The following is a 16,103-nucleotide window of genomic DNA, read 5'->3' on the forward strand; positions in this document are numbered from 1 at the left end:
ATGGAAGAAGTGGATCTGATATGCACTGCCTTTGTTAAGATTGAAGAAGAAATAAAGTTTGTTGTCTCTATTCGGTAGGCGTAGTGTTCATTTTGAATATATCCATCCTGCACAACGTGATTGGACGATGCCTTTTTTACAGTGTAAAAATCTGAAAATATTACCTCGCATCGGCAAAAAAATATAATATAATAATGGTAATATTTGCAAATGAATCACACCCTCCAGCTACATTATTTTAAACATCAGATAACCACAGCAACAATACTCAAACTGTGTTCTTTATCGTGTCACGCTAACCTGACCAGGGATTAACCTGATAACAGTCATTCTTTAACTGCTTCAAGCATCTAACATGAAGATACTGATTAAAAAAAGATTAATTCAATCTTTATCCATCACATAAAATGTGTTGAGGTCCTGCTTTGACACTATGGTCTGCTTGAGTCTAAAGCCACGCTGCAATCACAGTGTCTTTGTAAACAACTCATATTCAGAATACACAGGTCCACATTTCCATAATGTTTGATAAACCCTGGGGCCTTGAACTCCACGACGTGGAAAAAAAAAAAAAAAAAAAATGCATGACAGATTCTCGCACCAGTGGAAAAAGATCTTTAAGCGTTGCCACATGTAGACATCAAGCAAACCATCATGTAACAGGAGGAGAAATGCAGACAAGCTCAGATAGTTTCTGCATTGTGGTTTGCAATAAGATTCAGAAATTACATTACCATACTGCTCCCAGTGATTGCCAGGATGGATATTCTGTGTTACATCTATCCAGGGAAGCAATGAAGGAGATGTCTGGGATGGGAAACTTCAGAGTTCACGTTCTTACATGTGTGCACACTGTGTTATGTACCTTCTGCTGTCTTCTCCATCACCTGTTTGAGTTGTATTTTCATGTTATGTTTGTCTCTCTCTTTTAACCAGGACAGACAAAAAAGCAGCTGACCAAGTGTACACACATAAATTGTTGACATAATACAGTTAGAGTAAGTAAAAGATGCAGGATGTAAGCATTGTAACTTAGACCTTTATTATTTTAGGTTAGTTTCACTGAGAGGAGGTTCTTTTTTGGCGATTCCCCACTCACACTCACACATTTACACACACACTTATGCCTGGTAGCATGTCAACGGGTCAGAGTGAGCAGCGGAGCAGTGGGGGGTTAAGAACCTTGCTCAGGGGCACCAAAACGGTGTTAATAAGGGAGCGACTAGCTTCCTGTCACAAGCCAGAGATATAAGTAATTACTTCATAAAAACAAACAAGGTTTTTAACCACCAGAGATATTGCGATACCATATTTTCCTTCCCAATAATGATGCCTGAACATGCGTATCGGCCGATCTCGAGTACCAATCGATAAGTACGTTAAAAACCCAAAAAGCTAAACATGCCATAATTCTTTCCATTACATCTATTTATATTGCTGTGAAACATCCCCTTTAAAAAGCTGTATTTATTCAACTTTTTTGACAAAAACTAATTATTGCAACATTAGAACACACCATGATGACATTATAATTTACCTTTGCCTAACACTCATATACTGCATAAAGCTTGAGCGCATCATAATGTATGCAATGTAAGATATGAATGCGACATTAGCTGTTAGCTTAGTTTTTAGCCAAACAGGACCGTGCTGCCCACTGACTGCTAACCGCTTAGCTAAACTTGCTCTCATCCGGCTTATTTCATAACAGATTTGTTATTCACAGCGTAACATTTTCAGGAAAAAATACACAGGTGTGTAGTACTAGTTTGCACATGTGCGGTACTGATCGGGCAGGACGCACGGGTTGGTTAGGGATCGACAGGTGTTGTAGTTTCTGTTCCTGTGGAGCATAAATGAGCTGATAAATGATATGATAACGGGATAACGTATTGGTGCATAAACTCGCGTACCCACTGATACCCGATCCAACATTTTAGGCTGTATCAGAGGCATTTCTGAACCAGGCCAAGGGGGTGACTACAATTAGTCACCCCCTTGGCCCAAAGAAAAGTGTATTATTTTTGAGCGACATCATATTTCATTGTAAGATCGTAGTTGCGTTCAATTGATACTTTTCATAATAGGGATTCGTTAATGTGAAAGACATAAATGCTCAATTGGCTGGCTATTGTCACCCGTTATCATACATTACATTACATTACATTACAGTCATTTAGCAGACGCTTTTATCCAAAGCGACTTACAGGAAGTGTATTCAACATAGGTATTCAAGAGAACTACGAGTCACCAGAAGTCATAAGTGCATCTCCTTTCTTAAACAAGCATCTTAAAGCATAAGCCAGAGCAAAAGTATAGTGCAGAGGCAAATTACTACGAAAACAATAATTGCAACAGACTAATACGAATACAATAGGTGCTACAAACTACTACAAATAGGATAAGTGCAGTAAACGAATACGAATTCAATAAGTGCAGCGAACTGATACGAATACAGTGAGTGCAACAACTAACAGTATCATACAGTAACTCTGTGAATTAATTAGATGGATTCCGACAAGCTGCACTTCAAAAACACTTAATCAGCAGGAACGGGTGTCATGAGGAGTTACAAGCTTCTGGAGGCTGCAAAGAGCATTTAAACTACCTCGGTGTGCTTGGACATAAGTCCTCGCTCAGCTACTCATTTGTGCATCTCACCAAACTTTCAAAGACACCCCATCACGCACCTCTGTGGCTAGCAAATTATTGGAATAATTGGAGACATATGTTACATACACAAGGAGCTCTTTTTAAGGAGGTGCTATGACATACAGATCGGGCAAAAGATACAGTGAAACTAACAAGGGAAAAAAATAGTTGTCACTAGGACAACAGGTTAGTTTAATGGACATCAGAGTTAGATTGTGTCAGATGAAGCAGTCTGTAAAGTGATGATTTGTGTAAGATAAATAGTCTCTTCTCCCTGATGTCAGGGTGGTATCATTGCTACTGACCTGTTTCTCGCTAGGATCACCTCCAGGCAGGTTTGGACTCTTGAGTGTTTTTACAGTATAACTGGACACAGACTTTCCACCAAGATCTGTCAGCGGGGGATGAGTAAAAGTCTGCCTGGGCCATGTCCAACGGAGAAAGACTCCGTATTACGGCTGCTGCCAGCTGACTAATTCAAAACACATGCGCTTCAGAGTTGAGAGGAGGAAGCCTGTGAGCTGTAGAAACAGACTAATGAGGCTACTGCCCTTAATCCTGGTTTATTAAGTGAAAATTAAAGTTTTCTTTGTATAAATGTTACCACAATGAGGCATCCCGGTGCAGTGGCACAAGTGATATTTAGTATGAAGCTGGCAACCGTCAGCCACAATTTCATCATCCCCTTTTTCTCTTAATACCTTGTCATCTTTCCTTTCAATTATATTCTAATAAAGCAGAAATATATGTGACAATATAGCTAGTAACCCTCATAGTCACTTCATTCCCTCTTAAAATCTGTTAAACTGTACGACTCATTTCATTATAAAAGCCATAACTCACCTGTCCTGTGTCATATAAAGTTAACTTAATTTAGACTATGACATCATCAGGCAGACACCATGCTTCATGTTAAAAACAGCTGTAGCTATTAATGATAGTCACCGAGGCTGTAACAATTACGGATGAATTATGGAGCTAAAGAGGCACTTGTGATTTCCTTTCCTTTCCTTTGTTGGTCCATAAATCGTTGATAATTCTCCAGCATAAGCAGAAAGATGTGCCCTGGCCTCTGAATTAGTGCCAGACTGCTCCTGGCTTTGAGCGTGCTAATCTCTCCGACAGGGTGGTCACGCCACCGGGCTGCACAAACCGCACAGCTAACCCAAAGTAGAGTGATGAGCGGGAATAATGAGGCTTATTGTTGTTTATTTTATAGCGGTGACTGGATCTTTTGTTCTTCTCAATGCTCGATGAACAAATGGTGGACGAAATAAAAAACAAATGTATAATACAACAACCATGGAAAAGAAAAAGATGCTGCTGATTCAACCATTATTACTCACCATGAGTGCAGTTATTTTCTTGTTTGGCAGTGTTTGAAACTTGCACCCATTATGTATGTCAGCATCTACTGTAAACCGCTCACACACAGTGAACTTTGAACTTTAATGGAGGTCTAACAGTTCCAGCACCCTTTTAAGTATTTGGGTTTCAAGGAAACAAAAACGTAAGAAGTAAAAGAAGCCAGAGAGTTTCTGCCTGAATTGTCGTAGCACAAACACTGCAAAAAGAAAATCGTTCCACAAAAACCAGATGCCAAAGACATGAAAACTACTCAAGACCTCTACTAGCAATGACACTAAACAGAATATCTGAGTCTCAGCAAAACAACAGCATCACAAGCGTAGCCAAACTGACATGAAGATATATATGCTGTAATGATAATGCATATACTCTCCATCTGTAAGCAGTTTACAGTTCAGTCACACTAGATTGTTCTCAGATTAATGGCTTGCATTAAGTGAAGTCTTTCCTACAGTATGGAGCAAAAACAAACCGCTGTGTATATCATTTAAAGGTAGTTATAGCTTCTTTCAAAATATTCTGATCTCATAATATTTTCGTTGAAGCAATCCAAGTTGAAAAAAGTTAATTATATATTCAATTATTTATATATATATTTGTTGCCAATTCATCCTCTGTGCGGGTTGGAGGGGAAGTGGAAGGGGTGCATTGCTGTTTCTATTTGATAGGGGTTGCCAAATTTGGAATTTTCAAACAACTACACCTACTGCCTTTAAGTAACCAGACTACAGTATAGGACATAGAATAAGTCAGTGATGTTAATGATCATCAATACCCACAGAACAGTTGGGGTAAACGGAGGATGGCTGTGAAAGACAGTAAGAAACCAACCAATCAACAGATTTCAATTGTTACAATTTCACAAGTCAAAATGTTGCATTGACTGCAGTCACTGTAAAAGTCGACATCCCAGATGAAACAATGGGAGGGTGACAGGACTATAACGAACCGACTGCACTTATCTTTGATCACCCACAATGACCACTTGTGTAATCCTGTGAATGGATTTTGAAATGGTGGTGCAGTTGAAACGTTACAGGATCAGAGCAAAAACATTCTTACGCAAAAAAGAAACCCACGGGGCTTGGAGGGATATTTCATTTTTTGGCCATTCACCTGCCTCTCTTGTCTAGAGTGAGTTAAAATGAGCAATGTTTGGGCTTTTTATGTCCTTTTATTCACCACAGAGGATAATATTTTGTTATTCAAGAGAAGACTGACTGGGGGATATTTCGGTGGGACAAAAACATCATCTACCACAGTGTGGTAAATTTAATCATATTCCATCTTTCCTCTACAACCGTTTTGTATTTCCCTGTCCGACTTCCACTGGCCTGTTGTCGTGAGCAAAACACAGATGAACAAATCTTTCCTGTTAGGCCTGACACATAGCTTACACTGACTGTGAAATTCTGAGATAAACTCATCTAACCACTAAACCCCCTTGGACATTCATTTCCCTCATCTTTAATCAACTTTGAGAAAGTGAACGCAGAACATCGGATATCTTTCAAGACATTTCTGTATAACACTCTACACACTGATGCCATTTGAAGGGTGTCGGTTCGCAGAGCGCTTGCCAAAATCAAACTTTATTTGCCGCTTGCCACTGGTCGTCCTGTGCCAGTTATGAAGTCACGTAAGATGAATGATGCGGACAATAAACAGAGTGGAAACAAAATACACGTAAGGAACAAATCATTGCAGCCACATTAGCTGCAAATTAACTGCAGACTTTTTGGATAGAGCTTACGCAGGTATTTGAGAAGACTGATCTGCTCTCTCACTACAAAGTACGAGTAATGCGGGGGAATGGAAACTGAATGACTGCTCTGCTCTTACTGGAGGTTGGGGTGACGGAGTGCCATAATGAACAGTTAAGTAATCACAGTGCCTGGACTGTTGTTTTGGCTCATTTGCAATAGATGCACTTTGCTCATTTACATTACAATTATAATCAGACATTTACATTGAAGAGTAACTGCACTTAGAGCAGTTCAGCCCCTCCCACTGGACTACAGTGAAAGGCTTAGCAAAAAGGCCTTCAAGAGACCACACCTAACCCTACTTTATAGTTTCACTGCACTATGCAGTTTACAAAAGATGTGTTTGTGACTCCTGTATCATAATTATCTTCACACCATTCGTCCTTTTGTTAATCACTTTATACTGCGGCAGTAGTACGTCACTAAAAGTTGTTGGTGCAACACATAGAATGAGCTACCATAGCTTCTTTCAGTGTAGACTCTCTGGCTCCTCCCTCTCTGAAGGGACGAGGCCCCCTGCTACCCATTACAGTCTGACATAATCTTGTGGTAAACATTGTATTACGTCATCCAAAGCTGACCAGCTAAGTGGAAATCAAGGTATGAGGAAAGTCAAACACCACATTTACTCCCATCTGTGCATTTTGCTAAATAAGGAGAATGATAAATATGTCTACTCCAACAGATACCAGCACACCAATTATATAGTGTATCACACACCCACACACAATGGCACTGAATGTGGCTGGACACTGAACAGCGGGCACTGGACCAGGATCCCTGAGCTCTCCTACTCAGTCCTGCATCTGGCCGTATCATTACTCTCCACGCACCAAACGGTTATTAATGATGACAATAGAGGCAAGCAGAATTACCTTATTTCACCGGGATGTGGCAACCTTGAAGATAATACTTAATACTTATTAAACGACTGGGTGACTGGATCACATAAGGAAAATGTTTTTTTCGTTCAGTATAATTGAATGTGAATCTCTCCCGGTGCTCTTGTGTAACATCTGGGAATTTTATGTGCTGTAGTTAGCAGACATCTGTTTGCTTAGTTTTATATGTTTGCATTTTTAAAACTGCATAGGTGAATTGAGGACACTTGGATGTTTCTGTTGCAACCTGTTAGTGATTTCTACGTTACGTCGTAATGATGTCTAACAAAAAACAATTGGGGGTCCTATTGAATTCCTGTCGTAACTAACAATACATCTCTCCCCCATAGATGCCACTTTGCAGCCTGTGCACACAACAGAGTATTCTTACACTGTGATATTACTACTTTTTCTTAAGTAAAATATCTTAGTTCTTTCCCCTGATATCAGTTGATTTGTTTAAACATTCATGCTGCCGTCTTGGCCAGGACTTCCTGGAAATATAAACGTTAAATAAACAATGAATGGTGATATTGTACCATAAAACAGTCGTCCAATTGAGGTATATAATTTGAGAAACCCCCACAATCTGTCAGATATCTTACCCGGGCACAAGAACACTATATTTATGGTGATAAGGGTTTTTGTATTTCGTCCAGTAGCTTCAGTCACTTTTTAACTGGTGCTGTTTTGCTGTTATATCGCCGACTCATTACATCAACCACAGGCATTATGGGATGGAAATACATACAAGGACACTGGTTCAGTAGCCTTTAACATAATATATCTTTTTGCTGTTCAGTGGTTTCTGGCAGTGTCACTCAAACAGTATATATCACCATGTGAGCCTCTCCCAACCTCAAGCCAGCCATGTGCAGAAACATTTCCCCCTCGTTTTCTGTCCTGCGGTTTATGGGGAAGCTTGTTTTTCCAGGAGATTTGTTTGAGGCTTCGAACAAACACTGGAAACACCTCAACTGGATTTGAAATTAAGCCGGAGCCTAATCAGAGATCGGTGGGCGATTGCACACAATCAGCAGAAAGTTCCACAAACCGGAGGCAAAAATGGCTGGGGAGGACGGAGGAGATGTTTAGCCGCCACAAAGAATGCCAGATACTATCCCCATTTCACAGACTGATCCTTTAACGTTTTTTTGGGTTGCGGATTTGATCCACACTAATGAAAAGAAAAGGTCAAAAAACCACTGGCCCTTAAACCATCACACAAAAACAGCAAGACACTGAATGAATAGCATTTGATCCGTGTTGTCGTCACGGTTCAGACCTTCATGCTACCCGTCTGTAAGTCACTCTGATGATACCAACAGAAAGTTCCCTGAGCAATTACAGCACCTGGCGCTTTTTCTTGTTTATATTCCCCCAAAATGTATTGACCCATTCTTAATTTCCATCCTGATGCCACTGTAAACAAATTCGGAGGAAGTATGATAATATTATTTAAAGGATTCGCTGCTGTGCTAGTCCCTGTTTATGTCTGCTGCCAGAATGGTAGGAAAGAGTTCCTCCAAGTCCTCCAAGGTAAACAGGACGATTTAATGATCTTCCCAGGTAATTCTTTGGAGTGTATTTTAAAGGCAGCTTAAAAGCAAAGAAATGTCAATGCATCCCTGGCTTAAAGCCTCATCTGAGGACTCGAGTTCCAGTCTAACTCTTGGATCTACTCATGCATAAATGAGGTTTGAGCAAGTTATCCATTTTTATAATTGATGAATAGTCTATGTTTGTCATCTATTCACATTGAATGTAGAAAATAGGAATGCAAAGGATAAATCATTCACCCTTATGGACCACTTAATGGTAAAGTGAGTAGATATTTTAATGATTTAAAGGGAAACTTCTTTCTGTATTAAGATTTTTTTAATCAAAACATTTCCTTTGACATTCTAAGTTTTGTTCAAACAGAAGTGACGGTGGAATCCCTATTAGCCTGGAGCTTTAACGGAACGTATAAAAAAGACATATAAAATGTTATTTAAAGCAACACCACTGGCCCTTACGTCTTAACTGGACATCATGGATATAAATCAGACCGCCATCAAAAATCATCACGTTTTTCAGCCTCCAGAGCCCATCACACGTCTGCACTTCTTGTTTTATTTCGTGTCTGCGGCGCCTGTTTTTCGGTTTGGCATTCTCCATTTTTTCCAGTTATTTTTGCCAGCGCGGGAGCATAAACCAATACTAGCTAATGGCTGCATCTTCCTTTTTGACGGTGTGTTGAGGAAAATATTCTGTGATTTAGAGCTCAAACTTTCCAGCACACAGATACACACACACAGCACCTTTGGTATAGTTATTTAGTTTTTTATCTCAGGATGTAGCTGTAGAACAGATTTGAAATTCAATATCCCTGAGTTGTATTTTTGTACCATCATTTTTAAGTAATCCTCATCAGTTACACTCCTCAGAATGCATGTTGAGGCGATTATACCGGACTTTATATTCACAGTGTGGGGAGCACAACACGAGTAGATGGCTTAGTTTGGCCTCAGTGCTTTGGGACTCTCGGGGTTTCCTAAAAATGCATGCTGCATGAGTCTCTTAAGAGTTTCTGCAGATGTGTGATATATATAATCCACTGTTGGCTTTGGGCATCATGTCACTTACCTCCTATCAAAACACCACGCACACCTCAATATCGTTCAGCCAACAGTCAAAGCCCAATCCTCACCAGAACGGAGCCCACAAAACTCCCTTGACCGTTTTCACACATTTTCATCCGGGCTGAGATCACCGAGTCTTGTGAGCTTTGAAGAGGCCGTTGGCAAGAATTCTCCCTGAATGACGGATGCAGGCAGCTGTTCTTCATTCTTAAATTAAATGTCTTAGAATATATTGAAAGTCTTTGCACTGCTACCACGCAAAAGAAAAGAGTAATTCAAATTTACCACATTTCACTCAGTATGAATAAAGACTTTGTAAACAACTCAACTCCGTCAGTCAATTTTCCAGAAGTGAGGACTCATTGGTTGCAAGAACAAATAAAAGGGAAGAATAATGTCTATAACAGATTTTCATGTGGACAGATGCAGATGTTCTAAGTCTTTCTCTTTTCTTTTAGTTTTCTCTTATTAATCTCAGTTTTTGTAGCCATTAAACATTTGCATGTGTATATGTGTGTGTGTGTGTGTTATTGAGGGTGTTAACAGGGATGAAGCAGCTTTTTGTCAGCTTTCCTGTACATTCTTATTCACTGATTGAGCAGGTACTACTTGACAGAACTGTCTCCATTTCTTTGAACATGCTCCTGAGGATTCAGATGGTAAGATGTTTCGTTATTCACCTCATACCTTCAGGCAGAAATAAAACAAGCAGCAGTGAGGAGAGAGCTTTGCGGCTGTTGCTCATTACCACCGAGGCCTCCGGAGCGCCAGGTATCTGCCGCTCAGGGGGTCTGCATTTTGTAAGTTGACATTCTGCAGGGATGGAAGACATTTCTATTTCATACCGAAGACAGCTTGAAGTATTTTCAGAATTCATGAAATCCAGACTCACTTTTTATTAGAACAACTGTGGTGTTTTTTCTTTGGAATTCAAATAAAGGAAAAACACATTGGTTCTGAGCATTTCATTAAGGATAAATTGCAGCATAGGATGTTACCATGAAAATTTGGAGCTTTTCCTGTAATATTATAAGGACATGTCACCGCTGTCAGCAGACACATCCTTACTCCAGGTGTGGATAAATGTAAGGGGCCCCCTGACATTAACCTGGATGGATTGCCATGACATTCATCTTCCCTTCAGGATGATTCCTAATTCGAAAGTCATTCTTGATGATCCCGTAACATTTCTTCTGGTACCATCAGCAGGTCAAACTCTCAGTTTCCATTAGGTTAATGAACAAATACATATAGAACAGATGATATCCTCATCAGCCTCATGTGTTTAGTGCCAATTAGCACATGTTAGCATGCTAAAATAAGGCGGTCACATCAGCATGTTAGCCTTGTCGTTAGCATGTTGCCCTTCTGGTGTTAGCATTCCGCTCAAAGCATCGCTGTGCCTCAGGTAGTCCTCACAAAGCTACTAGCGCGGCTTCTGACTCTGCTTTTTTTGGCCCATGTTACCAAAGAATTTTGTAAAAATGTAATAACCACAAATGAACTGTGACACAGACAATTTCGGGATCATTCTAATCATCAGTGTTTTGACCAAAAGTGGATGATTAAATGGGACTTCAAGGGTTAAAAATACATCTAAAAAGATAATTTAACCTTTTGAAATAAAAATGTAAATGAAGAGAGGATTTGTTTTCATCTTTGCTCTCCACAGATATCTGTTTCATATGATGTAAAAAAAACAAAAAAACCATCTAGTTATTTTCTTTTACGTTTCAACCATCCTGGTGCTTTTTTGCAGCCCACAGCCCCTACAGGAAATACAAAGTAGTGCATCCATACTGGACAAGAAGATTAAGAAATTCTTGGCAGGGCTCATGAGTTGACATTGAAGAAGCAGTCCACTGGAGAGAGTTGCGTGTGCAGACACATGGAGTGATGTCATGTTTGAGTGAAACATGTCCGCTCTCTGACAGGTGCACTCTGTGGATTGCTTGTGAAACTAAACAGAACTTCAAATTAAAGACTATACGTAATTATTGGTTCCTTTTCTTTTCATTTTCAGATGCTTATCGTGCGGTTAGCTTCCATAAAAAACTTCCCGATGTTTTTCCTTCAGCTGCCCTTGACGCATTTATTTTTGGCATCAGTTACGATACGGGGCCCCCCAGCTTTCTCTGATTGCCGACTGTCAATCATTGTGTGAGTTTAACAGCTTGTCTGGGTGGGGATGTGGAGCCCCCACAACAAAGGCTGCCTCTGCAGCTGAGACGCATGAGTAAACGAGCTGGGAGTCGACCTGAAAAATGATTACTATGATATTTTCTGATTACAGTGTACGTAGCGCCCAACATGGCATTTGTACACATTTGTACATGTTTGATTACACTTCCTCTTATTTATGTTTTCACATTTCAAACTTTAAATAGCGGGTGTAACTTGGAAAACTATGATGCTAGTGCATTGTAGGACACAAATATAACTACAGACCGAACACAACTTTCAAAATAAATTACAACATTTTCTTCGACAAAATAAGAGAACTTTTAATTTCCAACTTTGCCATCAAAGAAATAGTTACACTTATTTGCTTTCTTACCGAGAATCAGAAGAGAAGATTGATACCACACTCATGTCTACGAGCGGTTATGATGTTCTCATCCAATTCTTTGCAAAAAAAGCATTCAAGTCAAGTCATGTCAATTTTATTTTGAAAAGAGGTTTTACAATCTGTACAGAATACAACACCCTCTATCCTTATACCCTTTATTCCTTTAGTACACAGTGTAGGAAATATAACATCCTGACAGCAACTCTCATATTAACAATATTTAGAATGGGTTATATATTTTTTTGCATATCATTACTAATACATACACAGGATTCACACAATATGAGCGGACTCCTTCTGAAGAAATCATTGCATCTTAATATTCACAGGATTTGGACTTTCCAGCCAGTGGAGTAAAGGCATGACAGAAATTGACCAATTTGAAACATACCATAATACTTTCATGGTCGATAGAACCATTACAAATGAAGGAATTGTAGGTACTTAACTTGCAATTCTTGGCATTTTGTTTTGCAAAACTAAGCCTTAGTTCATTTCATCTTGTGTAACATCTGGATGTGAAACAAGTTCAAATCGTCATGAAATAGGCTGTAGCGCCATCGCTGAGTTTTTCAGATCTGCAGATTTCACTTGTGAAGGTCTTACTTCATTAAAACCAGTTCTGGATGAGAAAAATACTTTCCAACAAGGCCACCTATCTACTTTCAGAGGTCAACTCTAATTTATTGTTCCGATGAGGATCCTGGAAATGGTGTAACAGCGACAGACAGATGCAGACAGATTGGTCCCTTTACTAGATTTTGATAGAAGCTGTCCATGGAAAATTCTTCAGAGATGTAATGAGAAACTCAGTAAGACGGACAACTTTGATAGCTTTGGTTAATGAGGTTAATTGTAGCTTCATATATAAAATGTTGGTAACGATACCAGTCTTGTAGTTTAACAAACTCTTGTGATCCTTCCCCCGGACTGATCTGAGTGGAGAAGTCTTATTTTAAACAGCCAAGAGGGCCCACATTTTTTCTAAGACACGAAAATGATTTTCCCCTTTAAGACACGTTCATTCATATCCAAACGACACATGCATAATACTTGTCCAACACAAACCATCATAAATAACTTTAAATGGCACTAAAGTCTCATCAAAAACTCCTTAATTCTCCAACCGGTCTGGAGTAACTCAACTATTATGTAACGGCATTAAAAGAAAGGCTCCACATTTCTGGCTATGTCAAGCTTTCAGAAACACGCTTTGTACTGTTTCTCCTCACCGGGCTGCACTGATCACATGGAGATTTACATAATACATCTTTACCTGATCTTTGTGCCTAAATTAGTTACACTTAATGGATATTACATTTTATTACTCAAAGGATGAAGCTGGTGTTCATTTTAAGACTCTTCCGACTTCACTACCCTGTCTGAGGCCCCAAGCCCATTTGTTCCTACTAAAGACAAAAGGCTTAAAAAAATGGGCCACAAATACTAAGCTTCAGTTTTAAAACAGTTATTATCCGACCAATATTTTCTTAAAATGGGCACTGTTTTCTTTAGCAAACGTTACACAAACAGGAGTAAATAGTGCATTTGTTGTCTATTTCTAGCTGCCGTGTAATACACATTTGGCGCTCAAGTGAAAATTTACAGCAATATAAAACTAACATGTGTGTTCAATTAAATGAAAACTGTCTCACCCATTATGTTATGCTGTTTACACCTGTTATGTGTTTTATTAGTTTTTTGGAAAACAATTGAAGTCTATGGCACAGAGGAATAAAATATTACACTTATTGTTGGTTTTGGTGAGAAGTACGAAAAATAAAGAAAATTTAAAAGACTAACTACTGTGGATAATCAAGACAGTAAGGAAGTACTTATCTCTCTGGTCAAGAGCGTGTATTCAAACTGTACTGCCAAGAGCTCAGCAGCACATTTTGTGCACTTCCATTTGGATAAATTCTCCAGTCATTAATTACTCCATAAATCTCCGTTGTGCAGTCAGTGCGACTGCTCTGCCATGAAGATTCATGGTTGGATCTAGAGTTTGTTTTTCTTCGACATAGTTATGGATTGATGAATGGCTTACCCCAGGCTTAAAAAGTGAAATACAGCGGAATCTGAATTTTAAAATTATAACAGGAAGTAGCAGGACAGAGTAGTTTTTCCACCATTGTGATATCACTCAACGACAAAGCCGTATGGAGACAATCTCAGAATAAATGTAAACTCTGATTGCTTTCAGGGTCGTTCAATAGGTTTCATTTCCTAGTCTGGGCCTGACAGTGCTACTTATTCAGTCTCCATTTATCATTCAACCACTTGCAGTACTGCTTGTTTAATATATCTCTTTCTATAAATTGTTATATATTTTTTAGAATTAATAATCAAAGAAAATTACAATAAAAATGCATTATTTTTTACAAATAGCACATCATGCCTCACACCAACACCCTAAAAAGGGTACATTACAGTTATTGAAATATTGATTACCCAATCAATATTTTTAATAATGAAGAATACAGAACTAATTCCTTGTTAGCTTCTCTTGGTTTCACAGCGTTGGTATTGGAAATGACAATGGCCTTGATCTGGTTAAAAAAGACAAATACAAGTAGGACAGGGGGCTAAATACACAAGTATTAAACTTTTAATTCAACAAGTCCAATGTATAGAATTGCTTGTTTCAGTGCACATTGTGTGTCTCTAGTCAGACAGGCTGGACTACAGTTTAGTTGCGTATGTAACCAGCAACAGATTTTCACAGCTTGGGACAATACTGTATCTTGTGTCTTCATAGGCAAATACTGAGATTATTTAGTGGCTCCAAATGGTGAACCTGAACTTGCTAAATTTCCCATGGTGGCCAAGTTACTGAGCTAAACTTCCTATTTCAAAGGCCAATAATTAAATGAAATGCTTCATGCAGTGTTTAGTTTAATAGATGGTTCTGCATCTGTTTCTGTGTTCCATGGACCTACATGGGTATTATATCAGCACGACAATGGACAGAATAATGTGAAAGGCTGTGTACCTGCCCATCCTGAGCGTGTTATTACTAAATGGACAAGCTGATGTTGACCTTGGTCCAGATGGCTTTTAATCAGTCACATCTGGATGGTTAAAAATACACCATAGACTACATCCTTACAGCTGTAGCAACAGAGGAGAGGAGACATGCAACTTCAATTATTGTTGAATCTGTTCAGTAGATGAATGGAACTGATTAAACACATGCACAGTTACAACACTCTATTGCCAGTTATTAAATTAAAGACCCATGGTGTTGTGAAAACTGTGGAATGATGAACACATTTATCTTGAAACATTGAGCAGAGTTTGTGTTTCCTCCTCCGCCATCAACAACAACAACAACAACCTCCTTGGAATGTATAACTGAGTATCGGCTCAGACTGACACACTGGCCGGGATGTAATGTGGAAAACAGTCCATGACAGCAATTTCAAATTTTGCGTCTAGTGCTGTAAAGCCTGCAAGTAGTTGATTTATGATGAACATGTTCTGCATTAGTGCAAGATGCGCTTTAGCTCTCACTTTATCACTGACAGACATGCTAACACCCATGGATCATCAGAAAGCAACCAAATAGCAAGCATTTGAGGAGAGACAAGCAGCAGAAACCTCCAGATTGATGGGTGTCAGCAAGTTGTATGACCGTCTGTGCACTGTGCACTCATCCATCCGGTTCTTGTAGATTGAGACCAGTTAGGATCAAAACAGATTACAAAATGATGGATGGGGAGATCTCAAAGCCCACCATAGAGGTACAAAATGAAGTGTACCCATGTTTTCCTTTTTAAGTTCTCATTTTATCCCATCCAACTTCTGCTGACAGAGGTATAGTGTTATATGCCAACATGCAATTATAGGAGCACTGATAGAGATCAAGCAATGGGTTGGAGGTCTGGCGTGTTTTGGGTTGCTGCTGCACTCGTTGCTAGTCTGGCGTTTTTCTTTTCCGTGATGTGGCAACCGCTCGCTATGTGAATTGTGTCTGTGGTAGAAAGATTATTTAAAGTTAATATAAGTTGAGCGAAACTTACTTTGCCCCTGGGTCTTCTTCCATTACTATCTCTCTTAGCCATCCATCTTATTCCAGTACAAACATTACATAGCCTGAAGCCTCTCGAAGAAGAGACGATGGGATATTATCTCATGTTGCTACAGGGTTAGTTTACTAAATTAAAACAGGTTGGTAAACTAATTCTTACATAAAGATAAGTCGTTGCAAAACAGTCGCACCCGGTAACTTCCAGGTGAAGCA

The sequence above is a fragment of the Anoplopoma fimbria genome, chromosome 15 (assembly GCF_027596085.1).
Source record: "Anoplopoma fimbria isolate UVic2021 breed Golden Eagle Sablefish chromosome 15, Afim_UVic_2022, whole genome shotgun sequence".
NCBI classification, from domain to species: domain Eukaryota; kingdom Metazoa; phylum Chordata; class Actinopteri; order Perciformes; family Anoplopomatidae; genus Anoplopoma; species Anoplopoma fimbria.